Source organism: Bombus pascuorum, chromosome 3, assembly GCF_905332965.1.
Source record: "Bombus pascuorum chromosome 3, iyBomPasc1.1, whole genome shotgun sequence".
In the NCBI taxonomy this organism is placed as follows: Eukaryota; Metazoa; Arthropoda; class Insecta; order Hymenoptera; family Apidae; genus Bombus; species Bombus pascuorum.
The window spans coordinates 5,674,019-5,689,923 of record NC_083490.1 but is presented as its reverse complement, the minus strand read 5'-3'; the positions used below and the strand labels follow the sequence as shown (position 1 = coordinate 5,689,923).

The 15,905-nt window shown below is 36.0% G+C and overlaps 1 protein-coding gene across 10 annotated transcripts in view; it reads left to right on the top strand.

Moving 5' to 3' along the window:
* LOC132905114 (TWiK family of potassium channels protein 18-like) overlaps positions 1 to 15,905 on the top strand; it is a 369,444-nt gene that overhangs the window by 247,580 nt on the left and 105,959 nt on the right. For 9 of the 10 annotated variants that reach the window (XM_060956108.1, XM_060956106.1, XM_060956105.1 and 6 more), the window contains one exon: positions 617 to 743. The exons of the other annotated variant lie outside the window; for it this stretch is intronic. The gene's annotated coding sequence lies outside the window, so the exon portion shown is untranslated. The remainder of the gene's footprint in view (positions 1 to 616; positions 744 to 15,905) is intronic. 10 annotated transcript variants of the gene reach the window in all.

Below are 15,905 nucleotides of genomic sequence, written 5' to 3'. Positions count from 1 at the left end.
AAAGGCTTATAACTACGTAAGAAAATAATCGTATACAAAATATAATAATCGTCACGCGTACAAACAATGATTTTTTCTTGTTTTGCTCAAACTTGAGAAATTTTTTGGTACATGATAAAAAAGGACGATTTGACTAAAAAAAGCAATAGGTTTAAGAAGAAACTCGTGGAAGATTTATCTGGAAACATGAAATTACGGTTCCCTATGTTATCGTACAAACACGATGTACTTTATACATCCGACGTCTATTCTCATACGCATGTTCCGAAACAACGTAACGCTGTCGCGAGGGTGAATATATTTACCAGCGAGCCTCTTTTAATCCAAATTTATAGTCACGTCACTATCACGTTACTTCTCGTGTCGCTAGGTCGGTTTCAACCGATCATACCCATTACTATGACTGTCACGGTATTTCACCGCGAACCGTCTTATCCTCCGTTGCTGCGGTAACGCGAATCAGTCTTAAAGTTTCCTGTTTTTCTATCCGACCACGAAGCCTCTTCCTTTGTAACGGCAACGCGAGCGAATTATTGCCCGTGTTTTTATTGCTCGAGCTATTGCGTGTATGAAGACCAAGTCGGAAGACAACAAATTTTCTTTCGTATCTTTCCAGACGGGCTAGCAGGAAATGGGAAGCGAAGCTTTTGAAAAATAACTCGAGGCATTGCGGTGCTCCGGGAATCCCGTGACTCAACCATTCCATTGTCCGGAGAAGCCAGTAACAGCCGAAGGAGACGCAGGTATTTTTCAAGATTTTCCCAGTTCTGTTTTTCCCCTGTCTAGCCGCCGTTGTTCTTCTGCCAACGTTTTTCGTCGCCACCGTTCCACAGGTGCGGCTTTAAAAGTAGAGTCTTTCCGGTAACGTTAACCTCTTTCGTACGGCGCTCGTTCGCCGCGTAGCGCCGTTTGATACTCGATGGAACGAACCGTGATATTTCTTTCAACTGATCGAAATCCAATAATTATTTTTAAGTTGAGAAGTTTCGCAAGAGTTGAGAGTCCAGAACGACTAACCAGGAGGATATAAACAGTGAACTAAAGTGAACCGTAGTCTGCATAGCCGCGTTTACATTAGGCAACTACAGTAGAAACAACCAATCAAAGATAGACGAACGAGCTATCCCTGGTCGAACGATCGGAAGCTGCGTCAACTTGGTTGACGCTGTATTTACACGGACGAATTTAAACTGTCTAACGTCAATCGACTCGGTTGCTCGATCAAAAGTTACAGGACATAAACGAGGTTCCTGTAGGACGCGTTTGATGATCGCCGATTTTAGTCGGCCGTCGATTATAATCGACGCTCGTACCAATCAGATTAAAACAGATCGGTATCGTTCGAAATGCCGCTCGTTTCGAGCGAATAGATCGAGAAACGCAATAAACCAGCCTCTCAGCGATCGGTATTTAGAAGAAAATATCTGTGAGATCGATCAGCGAAATTTTATTAGACCGTTCTCGGTAGATTGATCACAGGTCATATGACCATTTATTGTCCGTCGAAACAAAGTGATTCGGTCAGGACGAAAGTAGAGCGAAGCGTGAATGACATGCTCTACAGAGTGGAATAAATTCGAACCTTTTGATCGCTGGCGCTTCTTTTATTCGTTCGATCGTTAAGGTGGTCGATTCGAAACGGATCGCTGGACACCCGCCCGATTTTCGTTTCTCCTTTTTTTTTCGTGTTCATATCGCGACCGCTTCTGAAATTTAATCGCAGAGACCATTCTCTCAGTAATAGCGTCCTTCGTTTGTTTCATCGTGAACGAGCCGATTCTTGAACAATTTTGTTCCTCGTACCGTTGAATATATAACTAACCTTCCTGCGTAAAGAAAAGTCACGACTTCTATTTAGCGAATATTAATCTGCACCGAAAACTTTGTTACTAGATGTACGCTGAATATCTTCTATCTGGACACCCGTTATCGAAGCGTTTTATACCCGTACGTTTCTACATTTATAGGAAAAAGAGATGCGAGAATAAATGGAATATCCAAATTGGAGAATCGTGTAGAGTTGGAAACGATGGAACAGTATACAGAGAAAGAACAGTACAGTCACGGAAAATACATACCGCTCTCTATGAAATGATATTATTTCTTAAGATCTTACTTTAAATAACGCATTCCTTTACCTAATCGCTATTTCAGATCTCAAATTTGGCCAAATATTTTAAAGAAATCCTACGTAGATTTCCATGAAATTTCTTGTAAAAATCGAACTAAACGGGAGATATCTGGAAACGCCAATGATTGGTAAGATAGTTACTATCGGAAATACGGCGTTCGATTGAGTAGCCGGATGCAGAGATGGTAACACGTGCAGAACGTATCAACGCATATCTTGGACAGTTCTATTTGTATTCATAGCCGATATGTTTCTTTTCCTTCTATTCGCGTTCAATACACTCCGGTCAGGAAAATAGGACCGCGTGAAACTCAACCGACATTTCGAGGCATTGTAGCTGAACGGGCACGACGCAAACTGAATACCACTCTAATGCCTACTCGAAACCTTGATACTGGTATTTACATGGATCCTACGAAAGCCTGGAGTCGATTCGATAGACATTCATGGCCGTGGCAATCGAACGTGTAACTATTCACGGGGGCTACCAACGGTCCGGTATTATCTTGACTGTTCGCCCCTCTCTGCTCGTGCCAACGATCCGAATATTCGATAGCGAAGAGATAGACCTCTTATGTTACTTTCTTTTTTTCCTATTCCATAGGTTTTCCATTGCGAAATTTTAACTTCGAATTACGCGTTTCCATTTACCGTTCGAATCGATCCAACTTTTTAACGAGGAGTTTCAACTTCTTCAAAAGTTGATAGGGATAAATACTGTTAAATATTATTAGTCAAATTAATAAGGAGATTAATTTTAAGGAGAGGGCCATTTGGTTAGCGATTTTAATCAGCACGTAAATCACGAGTACTAATCGGCGGATTGTGGGTTTTTATGCAAATGAACGTTTAATATTTATGAATATAACCAAAGAAATACAACTTTTTCGGTTTGTTCGTTAGAAAATTGTAACCGATACATGGACGTAATTTTATGCGCGTAAATGCGTGAAAAACAACGATCCATTCATTAGCTATGTTAAACTTGATTTTTCCATTGGCGAAAGCTACAGCGTTCTATATATTAGACGTTATCATAATTATTCGCGACTGAGACTCCATAAACTGCTTTGGTTCGCAGGTTTTGGTTAACATTCCCCAGGGTGTAGGCGCTGTCAGAACTCGGCTAATTTAGCGAAATTAGACGTTGCGCGTTTTGAAACGGTACGGTACGAATGAGAATGGAGACGGAAACGTATGCATCGACTGAACCGACGACCCCGTCGAACTTTTATCATAATTTACTATTCGTGGTTCGTCAACGACCGCTCGGCTAGGTATCGTGACTCGAAGAACGGCTGGTGAAAAAAAGAAAAATAGTATTTTATGTGGTGCACGCGCGCCCGGAAACTGGATTCTCGCTGCAGGCTCTTTTTTATTCGTGCATCCGTGCTAACTTTTTACGAGGCTCACGAAGAATGGCTTCCGCCACGATAAAATTCACGCGTCTAACTGTCCGTCTTTGTTTCCCGTCGTAGTCGTACGCCTGTTTTCTATGTACAGTTTCACACGCACACGCCGCGCGTTATGACACTTGAATCTTTCCTCTCGTTTTGTAAGAATCGTTCGCTAATTTAATATTAAGTCGTCCGAAAAGTTTCTTTCGTTTCATAAGGTGATAATGGGTGAGCAACAATTCCTGTTTTATGTTATTTTATTGAGTTAGGTATGATCCATTTCGTTCTATTTCTATTATCATATTCGTGGATAATTCAATAAACTAATATAAAACAAAACACATTGCGCGTCTACTATTTACTTATAAAGCGAAAGAAACATTTCGGACAACCTCGCTCTTTAGAATAAGTCTGCGTTCTTCTGATAAATTCCGATTACTATCGCAAGGGTAGTTCTTTATCGATTCTTTATCAATTTCATATTTTTATTAATATAATTAAAGAAATATAAACTAATATAAAGATTTATTTCGTATACCTCATTCTGAATGTAATTTATATTTCTGCATATTACGTGCATTTTCTAGATTTTTGCACTTTAAAGCTTCCCATAGATACATAAAAATCCACGATCTACTAACAAGAAACAGGAACCACGTATGATTCGTCGATTGAAAAAATCTATGAAATACAATTTAGTCAAAAATATTCTTAATTCTATGTGAGGATTTTCTTCTAAGTTCCAGTCTCGTACATCTCACGATGCTATAATTTACTATTATTTATATTAGTACAATACTAATAGTTCTCTACGCATCGCTAGGAATATTCCCCAATTTTCTACGCAGATTTGCAATAGAGTTTCTCCAAAAGTAAACGAGATACTTTAAACCGCGAACAAGCAACGTTTTGTATACAACAGCAAAAATATTCGTATGTGTATAAAATACGTTGTGAGAGGCAATATATTTCAAGAACACGCGAAGTACTACGATACGAGAAGTGCATAAAGTATAGTTCTGAATTCACACCTGGGTATCTTGGTTTTGTTCAAAATATACACGTACTTTTCGCGCACATAAGAGAAAAACAAAGTGACGCATATATATGATAAATGGTAAAACACAAAAGCAAAATAGTAGCCGGAAAAATTTTGACACCAAGCAGATTTAGTTTAGTTCTCGCATGAACTCTCTATTACTTTCCCTATTTCTTGCTTTTTCTAACGCGATAAACGTGCATTTGCTTCGATTTGAAGAGATTTCGAGTCGATGTTGCTTCTAAATGTCATCCTTCAGTCGTATTTCGTATTTTCGTATCCATGGTTCCGCGTGCGTTTCTTAAAAAGAAGAAAAACAGCAATAAAAATAGAATCAAGTTTTCCTTCACCGCGCAAATTTGAATAGATTAGACTCGTTCGGGACAGGAAAGTGACTCAAAAGATTATACTGCAGCATTAGTGCCAGGATTTACTGGCAGCCGCCATTTGCAGAGGGGAGGCTGTGTAACAACCATAATAAAATGACCAACTGACCACCGTAAGAGGGTCGTCTGGCAGGATTTCCGGATACATTTTCGGTTAATCTAGAAAATGGCTTCGTGGCACTTGAGCAACGTTACGAACGTTTCGGTTTTCATCGTATTTTCGTTAGATCTGCTTCATACTCGTTAAGGATATGTATGCCAGTTTTTAGTGTGTGTGTGTGTGTGTGCATTTAACATGTTCGATATTCGATCCGAAAGAAATTCTTCTCAAAATGATATTGAGCAGGTAGAATTAATTTTTAAAAAATACTCTTTGACTCTCATGCTCGATGTTATTGTATGTTATACGCAACTTCGAGTCGTACTTTGAGTCGTGTAATCTTATGATACGATTGTTTTAACTATATTTAATTGAGTGAAGTGCTGGTAGCGGAAAATGGTACTTTTGCGGAATTGAATTTTACGCGTCCAATTGCACTAAACACGATAAGCTTCAGCGCGTTGTTTATTTTTACACGATCAACTTCTTCCTATTCACTGTATAAGATATATTTATCTAAACTATATTTCCTTTGCGCATAGAACTGTCTCGTTAGAATCGTATTATCGATTCTTTTGTGTTGCAAATATCCATACAATAATCTTTTCAGCATAAACATAATTCATAATGAGGTTTAATTCGTGCTAACGTTTCAATAGCGAAATTGCTTATACGTATACAACTTGAATCTTCGGTGTAATACATTGGGTAGGACCACCGTGTTCCTTTAACATATGCAAGAAAACGTGGACAAAACTTGGTGAATGAATTATGTTAATTACATGACTTGTCTAAGCTAAATTACATATTCCAAGTTGCCGTAAATTCGTTAATTAAAGGCGGACCGTAAGCGCAAACACGTAATATGCAACGTGTACCCGTTCTTGGAACTGTAGCGGTAAATCTTAAGTTAGATAAGTGAAACTCCTATGTACCTTTAACGCTAATAAGACGACTCCTTAACTGAACAATAACATCTACGGTAGATGTTAGGAATTCATACGTGCTTGCTGTTGCTTCCAAGTTGCGAGTATGAAAACGTCTTGGCAAAGTTGATAAAAGAAACGAGGTTGTCGCTGAAATCTGAAGTATTTGAATTTATTTAATATTCTAAAATTATATATAATCTATTTAAAATATATTTGAAATATATATAATTTATTTAAAATTATACAAAGTTATATAATTTATTTAAAATTATACAAAGTTATAATAGACGGCATTTAATCAATCTTCAAGTAGGCTGATATTCTAAAATTATATATAATTTATTTAAAATATATTTGAAATATATATAATTTATTTAAAATTATACAAAGTTATAATAGACGGCATTTAATCAATCTTCAAGTAAGCTGATATTTATTATTCTTGCGGTTTATTAAATATATCAAAAATGTGAATTAACACTAGAGCGGTCAAAATTGTTGAGGTTGACTGATAGAACGAGTTTTTTATTTTTATTTTGTTTTTTTTTACGATTTGTCCTGAAGGACATTTGGTAAAGTGTTATACAGTAGCGGACAAAAGTTTAAGACGATGATTTGTAAACCGGATTACAAACATCTTATACGCATATTGTTCTTCTATTCGGTTTGTCTCTTTGGAATAACGTAGCTGTATGTTTGACCTTCGTAACCTCAGACAGTCAGTTGTTAAATACAAACAATGTAGGAGTTACAACAGTTAGTTACCGCCTAGCACTTGGAAACAGTGGACATTAGTTTAAGACGATCTGTGTAAAACGTGAGTACGAGTACAGTTTTTGAACATTTTGATTCTGGAATGTCAAAATCATTGTTTAGTGTACCTTTTATTGCTTAAAATTCATTTAGGTAGGAACAGACTATGGGTAAATCAAAGAATTTACTTGAAAACGAAAGGGAACAAATCGTAAGGCTGCGAAAGCAAAGTAAAACCTTCACCGAAATAGCAAATATAGTGAACAGGTCAGAAACAGCTTGTAAACAAGCTTGGTATAAATGTTTAAAGACAGGCATGTATTGCGATCAACCGAAAAACGGAAGACCACGGAAAACAACACCGAAAATGGATCGCCGGATTCATCGATTGAGCGAAAAGGATCGTTTTCGTAGTGCAAATAATATTGCTGCGGAGATAAACTATGAAAACGATACACAAATTAGTGCTAGAACTGTTAGGAGAAGATTAGAAGACTTTAACTTAAGAGGACGAAAACCCCAAAAGAAACCACTGCTGAGTTCTAGGAATCGAAAAAGACGACTTGCATTTGCTAAAGCTCATAAGCATTGGACAAGTGAAGATTGGCAAAAGGTATTGTTTTCTGACGAATCGAAATTCAATCGCGTCTGTTCTGACGGGATACGGTACGTTAGACGTCGAATTGGCGAAAGTTTGAAAACACAGTGCGTTTTAAAAACTCTTAAACATGGTGGTGGCAACGTTATGGTGTGGGCGTGTTTTTCTCGAAGCGGCCCTGGTCCGATATGTCGTATCAATGGAATTATGGACCGTTTTCAATACAAGGACATACTCAAGAACACAATGTTACCTTTTGCACGCAACAATATGAGTGATGATTTTATTTTTCAAAATGATAATGATCCGAAGCACACGGCTCGGGTTGTGAAACAGTTTTTTCAAGAAGAAAATATCACCGTGCTGCCGTGGCCGTCGCAATCACCAGACATTAACCCAATCGAGAATTTGTGAAGCATCATAAAAAAGACAGTACAAGGTTATAAACCGAAAAATTTAAATGAACTTTACTCTACGATTGAAACAGCCTGGAATAATATTACGGTAGATTAATATAAAAAATTAATAGATTCTATGCCAAGAAGATGTACCGAAGGGATAAGAAATAACGGATATTGAACAAAATATTGAATTTAAACAAAAATTGTGTATATTTTTTAACCAAAAATTAATATTTTTTGTATAGTCTTAAACTTTTGACCGACGAAATATTATACAGATTTCGTTCCTTTTTTATAACTTAGCTATTGAGCAAAATATCAAAATGAAATTTTTTTTCTAAGTGTACAAACAAATGTACAATTAGTTAATACCAAAAGTAGAACACCGTATTTATATTTTTTATGGAAAGTAAATCAATTATTTATTTCTTCCATTTCGTCTTAAACTTTTGTCCGCTACTGTATCTTATTGGTGAGAAAAAAAATAAAATAAAAATAAATATAGCATGTGGGTGGCTACCCCCAGCGGGGTGCCAGCTTCGTTTTTCCTAAGTTATATCTTTTATGATGATAGAACGAGTGTCTGAATTTGTAATAAAAAAAATATATTGAAGTAAGTATAGGTATAAGTATAAATATAGGTATAAGTACAAGTATAGTGTATGCTGATCTAGATCCTCACTCTTACAGTTTTACAATACGATAAAAGAAGCTTTGATAGGGAGCACGTTCATGTTTATAGCAAAGGACATTACCAAAAAGTTAACCTTGCAGATTTGTCTGAAGGCTACAAGAAACAGCAATAGAAATTTACTTATAGCTCTTTTGTTTCTAGACCTTCTAACCCAAAACATAATTTATATTCAAGAACACAATAATATGGACCTCTCTTTATTTCGAATCTTTTTGTTTCACTAAATTCTATTCTCTTCGTAACAGCGATCTCTAGGTCACGGATATGCAAAAGAAAAGGTGCAGAGTTTTTTTTTTAAATAATTATTTTAACAAAAATGACTAATTTGTAAATTTTCATAATAATTTTATAAATTAATAACGGCCCATTTTTGAGATTCTGAATGATCCTTTTAATTCTTTTACTTTGAATTACGTATTTTTTATATGTCTCTCATCGTGATTTCTTTCGTGCAAATCCTGTATCTTAAACACTTTCCAATTTAATTCATTTCCATAAGATTACAAATCTTCGAAGCACGTAAAAATTTCCAGAACCTATTTGCAGCATCTATTTGCAATAATTTCTGCTTCGATATCGTGTGTGCACGCCGTATGAAAAAATTTCTAAATACATACATTATCATCAAAACCGGACACCCGTTACGCTGATGCTGTTTAACAATACAAAATATTTATTTCGGTATAAATATCGCCTGATATCAGTGGCCATAAGTATTCGGATACTTTCGCGATTCGTCGTAAATATGCAACATAAGCCATAGAGGGCTGTTGACCATCCATGAATTTTCCCACGATATTCGCTTAGTTTTCCTTGTGCGTTTTCGACAAACTTTCCTAGACACCGTGTATCCCCGTGACACCGATATATGTATAAAGCGGAGCGGCTTTCCACGGCCATAAATTTCGCGAGAAATTTCGAAATCTTTGACAAAGTTTCTAGCGGCGTGTCGTTCGAGTTCCGCCCGTGAAATAAAAAGAGGTCAGATAATGCATAAGGTTTTCCAGGGAGGAGAAACGGGCGGCGTTTTCTCTCATTATTCTTGGTTCGGCCCGTGGGAAAATATTTGAATACTCTCGGCTTATCGTCGACTTTCACCTTCCGTAATATTACCTACCAATGAAGTTGGAAAGAGAGAGAACGAGAAGGAAGGGAGGAACGGCAGAAGACGGACAACCAGATAGATTTACGACGACCGATTTGTCGGGGGAAAAGTTGTTCGTCTCTTGGCACGGACCACGCTCACCCCAGCCACCTCTAATGGACGCATTTTGAAATAACGAGCAAACAAAAACGAGAATGCATTTACTTTTATGACTACCATCTGTCGCACCGACGACGATTTTTATTGAAAATTTCACGCTTTGAGGAGGAGGCCAACGGTAGTTGCAGTTTAATAAAAGCTACCCAATATTCAGCTTTCCCTATGCTACCAACATAAGGTGATGAATTCGACGCGAATGCCAGAGGAAACAGTTATTTCATTATAACCGCGATATTGTATCGAATTCCATTATTGTTTCCAGACTTGATATTTGTTTCTTACGTTTATTCGTGAATTTTATATACATTGGTAATCTACCATTTGGAAAATAGCATTAAAGTTCCGTACACGTATATAAGCATACATGAAAGTCTACGTTCATCTATAGAATCTTGCGTGTTTGACTTAGCGAAGAATTTGAAAGTGCACTTTGTCAGAAAATTATTTATCCTTATCACGAAAATCTCCAGAAATGACGAGATCATTAATTTCTTTGACTCTAAAGAGATAGCAGGATATTATCGACGTTGTATAATATTAATCCTACTATTTTTATGATTTCCTATAAATGGCAAGTGTATTGTAATCTTTGTAACATTGCAGCTTTTTACTCCTTTTTTCTTAACGACGAAAGTGAATAAATTGTGTTACACCTGAACAATAAAAATATTCGTCAAGCTAAACTTCGTCTTTAGCATGTTTTATATTTAAGCGATGTATGCAGATTTTTGCGATTGACTTGTAAATACAATTACCAAGACATACTAAAAGTTAATAAAGCTAGAATATAAAAGTTCACGGGAGAAAGTCTGAAAAGCACCCAGTAAACTCGTGTCGTTCCTCGATTAATCACCTGCAGATAAGTATGCCGTGATTTATAGAACAAAGAGCAAGCAGATATTCCAACTTCTTTTTCTTCTTAACCACGATATAAAATTATAAATCTCGTATCCGACGTTTTATGGAAGAAAAACTATAGATTGCCGCTAATTACCCAGAACGGTGTTCCGCTGATAAAATTTGAAATTCCTTATCTGAATCTGACGTCTGGCGGTGTGGCCAACGTAATACACGAGTAAACGGGGGTTAGGTTAACCAGGAAATTGCCTCTCACCCTGCAGACAGGTGTTTCCTGTCAGTCAGTAACGTCTCTGATGATTTCTAATCGCATCGGCGACATTTCCGATTAAGTTCACAGACTGTCGCTTTCCGATATCGATTTTATAGTCAATATTATATCGCGTGACCATTCGGTGACGTAAGTTACATAATTGATCGTTCACACTCGATAACTTGTACTATCATTGCAACACCCTTCTACGTTCCATTAAAGAATCTCGTTTTCTCGAAGGCTGTTGGTACAGAATTTTCAATCTTTAAACATCCATTTAATCTTGATTAACTCGAACATAGTTAATTTAGAATTTGAGAGTTTCCAAAAATCCGCTTATTCTCGATTAAAATACGAACAGTTAATTTGCAAGATCATTTTTGAAATCTCACGTATCATTTTATTAATTTTTAAATAGATATTCTCATAGTTATGCGATTAACTGGTTTTCCTGTTCGTCGGCGTGATTCAACGTACCTGGAATATAGTCGTGTGTCATGGGATCGTTTGCTTCTTTATGAAGTAGCTGGGTGGTTATGAAGTAGTTCGATGATTTATTAAGGACCATCCTAAGAATGTGTTACGAACTCTCCGAACTCTAAGCATATAGTAATTTTGCAATGGTAGATCAGATTGGAATATCACACAAGAGTGCTTCACACGTACGTTTTATATACATACAAGCATACTGGTTTCTTAGTGAGCTATTTGGATATTAAAGAGTAGATAGTGGGAGCCAGAGCGGAGAATATATTTGTAGAAGCGAAGAGGACTACTTTGGGAAATGTGTTTTTTGATATGTATACCCCTGTGGTTGCGAGATTAGAAGGTTCGTTATACTCTTGGTCACTGTAATTGCTAAAAGTATTGCCATGCCACGATATACTTTAAGTTGTAAAAGACTGATAAATCCAACTTCTTTTTTCCATGGCTTATAGATAAAGTACAAAAACTTTTAGATAACGTGGTATATCGATAGAATGAAAATTTTTAGTTAACGACTTCTTTTGGTCGGTCATGTGGTTAGTTTCTGAAGTTTATACTTTACAATGGCGAATGGCTCTCTCGCCTTTAAGTACATAGATATATTTATTCTCCAGGATATGTTAGAATCGAATATCACTGTGATCCGTTCTTAATAAAAAATAATTGGAGAATTCGGAAACGCGTGATACAATTTAGATATAATGGTTGATTAAGCTATGAAAGGTAACAAGGAAGAAACTTCGATAAATTATGTCGAGTCGAGCTGGAAGAGATCGTGGAACGTAGATTTCTAATTTCAACAATGAAAATGCAAGCAGAACGTAATTACGATTTACTATCGCTGCTAACAGACCCCGTAAATAAATTCCAAGACGAAAGTTTCCGAGATGAAATTAGCATCTACTAGACAGAATTAATTTAACCAGCAGTCTGTTAGATATTCTCGCTAGTCGTCGGGAAAAGATGGTTTCGAATTATGTATTCCGACTGACTCGTATATGCAGCAAACATCTTGCAAATGCGACAATTATTATTGCATAAAGCGCAAAATCTATTTTATTCTCATGCTGCTTTGATATCAAAAATCGAGCAATGACATTATAAGCTATAGTTAAATTTGCCTATTAATATAAAATTTAAAATATTTTTACGCATAAGATAGCTACAATATTTCGGTACATAAAATACAATATTTGAAATAGACGAATTTAAACGAAGTGTACTTAATCGACGTGGCAATATACGTCTGTTACTGCGGCATCTATACACAGTGTACACACCGAAACGTCGTTTAATCGACTCTAATCAAGCGTAATCGAGTGAACATCGGTCCACACCGAACTGAACGTTCCCACAGGGTAAAATATTTTGAGAATAAGATTAACGAGAAGCAAACATGAGGTGTAATTAGAACGTTTTAACGATCAAAAACGCCTGAATCTACATTACATTTAGTACATGGCAACCTGATTGCTAGAATTTTCGAGGAGAAATTTGCGCGCAGTAATTTTTTATAGGGGAAGAATTCTCGCGCGAAATGTGTGCTACGTTACACGGTAAGCACTGCCGCTCTTCGTATATACTTGCGTGGCACGTTTTTATAGAAAGTGTAATCACGCGAAACTCGAGGCAGGTTTAATTAAGACTAATTTAGTGTTCTTAAATTTTTAATGACGCGTTTACGAAAATTGCGCACATTTCCAAGTTGAAATTACTCGAAGATCTCTAGCTTCGTATTTTACGTAGGCGAAAGTTCATCGTTATCGTTATAATAACTTGGGATTATTTTAAGCCACTAATTATTGAAATCGAATAACGATGTTTTAATATCGGCAATGTTTCTGTATAGCTTTCATTATGAATTCTGAATAAAATTATGAAAGTTTTGATACGATAGTTAATTTCAAAAATTGCACAGTGGGATTTTAATATCGGTAATGTTTTTGTACCCCGTTCATTGTAGGATCTCGGTAAAACCATGAGAGGCTTGATACGATAATTATTAATTTAAAAAATTGCACAATGAAATTTTAATATCGGTCATGTTTTTGTATACCGTACATCATGGAATCGCAGTGAAATGAATTATGAAAATCTTGATACGATAACTCGAACATTATATCGTATTGAAGATCAACCATATTAATAACTGCTATTATCGAGTTTGGGCCGATAGATAAGCCAAGGATAAGAGAACAGCTCCGATGGTGACTCTTCGGGCTAAACCAGATCACCATACCCCAAGTAGTTCCGGTAAGTCACTCACAGCCATTGCCCTTTGTGAGCCTAAGTAGCCATAACTCAAACTACAGGCTATATCACTTGGTAATATCCTGGTAATAAATTAAATCAGCGAAGATAATCCAGATGGACTCGGTTCAGAACCTATAGAGTTAGCTAGCGGTCGATATCGTAATGAAGAGTTTAACGTTTAGACGCAATGTCCTTTAACTTCTCGTATTCAAGCTTGTACGTCAGTGTTATTCGTAATTAATGAATTACCATAAATCAAATTTACTACATCGCCAATATCGTAGCATAGGAAAAGAAAGCATAAAAGAGAGTATTTTCTAAGTATATAAATTTGTTATATAGGCTGAGCTATGAACGCATGCCCTTCGCTTCATGATGAATCTACACTTTGAAATAAATATAAAATGTCCTATGAACGTATGTACTCTGATTATGAGTTTTCGAACTATCGATGATTATAGAAAATGTTCATAGATTCGTTATGTATTAATTTATTGAAACAAATCAAAATATTAGACGAGTTTTGTTCTTCTGGAAGATTAGAACTTCAGAGATTGCAGTCTTCCAGTAACGTTACTAAAATTTGTCTCGTCTTCTTGAAATATGTATTCGGAGCAACTGTAAATTCGAAGGATCCAGGTCAATTGAGTTTCTTGGTAATTAAAGCTTCGTCTGATCTTTCGTGATTTCAAGCTTACATACGTTCTTGGCTCTATCATGTTGCAAGCGATAGAACGCGATGCTCCCTTACGTACACTTAAGCGCAAGCATACCTGTAAAATGATACAGATTCAGCTGTTCGCTATACAACTACGTAGACTGATATATGCGCACACAAAGGCGAAGATCTATGTACTACACATATACTCACCTAACAATGGGTACATAATAGATACGCGGTCGTCTATGAACGCATAAATCTTACGTGTATATTTGCCGAGGCAATACCACCGCTATAAACAGAGTTGTAGGCCACGACCCTTTCAGTTTGTTGTAGTATAAATTATACCCAATTTTATTACACCCGGATCCCGTATTTAGCATATAATATATATATATATTATATATTTGTTATTATATATGATATATAATTTATTATATATGTCATTATCTTGTTATATTTTTTATTACTTAATTCGTACTTTACAATTTGTCCAGCTGAATGAAGAATAAATTCTTTGAAATTAGAATTTAGAGAATCTGTTGTAACGGGGGGAATCTAATTTGTTGTATGTAAAAAATTAAAAAATTACGGTATGTGTAATTTTAAATATAACAACTGGGAAATTTTAAAAGTACGAGAGAACAAAGATGCGAAAGAATATAGGAAATCTAGAATTCCATAGGGAGACTCGAACAACACGAAGCACAAATGTAACAAAATTACTTACACTTCTTCAGAATTTTACGTCGTACGAGACGTACGACATTTGGGAACTTCAAAGAATTTTATCCCTTGTTTTCAAGAAATCATATCCTTCAGACTGAGATCTTAGCTTACTTCCATTTCTTAAATATTGACACAATCTGCAAACATCTGTTATAAAAATTCTGTTATAAAAAACTGTTTTTACGAAAATAGTACAATGTACGTACATTTTTAATATCTTCGATCGGGAATTTCTAGATTATAGGATTACGATATAGAAATTTAGAAGAATGTATATATCTGTTCTATCGTTTAGTAAAAATTGTCGTTCGTTCTCAGTATTGTTTCTACTCATGAATTTTACATCATTCTACCATTGAAAGCGATGCTATAAGACCATGAAAGCATTAAAATTCGAAACTTGCGATTTATTGCCACGTCTACTTATTTCGCCAGATTTAGCTGTCACTGACTTCCATCTGTTCCACAGTTGAAAAATCCCCTGCTAGAAGGAAATTCTCGTCAGATAAGGAAATCGTTGGTGAATATTTTGTACCTTTTCACGAACTGAAGCGATGAGGTATTTATATTAAATTCTTGTAATATTGTAACAAAGTCAAATTATTTAGCTGAAGTACCAAGCAATTTTCATAACGTGCTATAATATTCTACAATATTTTACTATGCTATAACATTTTATATTTAAGCAATGCATACATACTTTTACGATCGACTATACTTTCCTATTCCATTTCTGTCTATTCAAAGTAAATTCTTGTAATAATAAAGTCAAGTTAATCAGCTAATATACCAAGCAATTTGCATAACATAATAGGAAATTGCTTATGGCCTAATCGACTTCCTCTACATTAACTCGTCGGAAATAATGGCGTGATGCACGTGGAAAATGAATATCGCGCGCGTTAAATTGTTGCCGTTCCCGTGACCTACAAGAACGTTGGATACGCGTCAGCTTCGTGTCAGTAGCATGAAA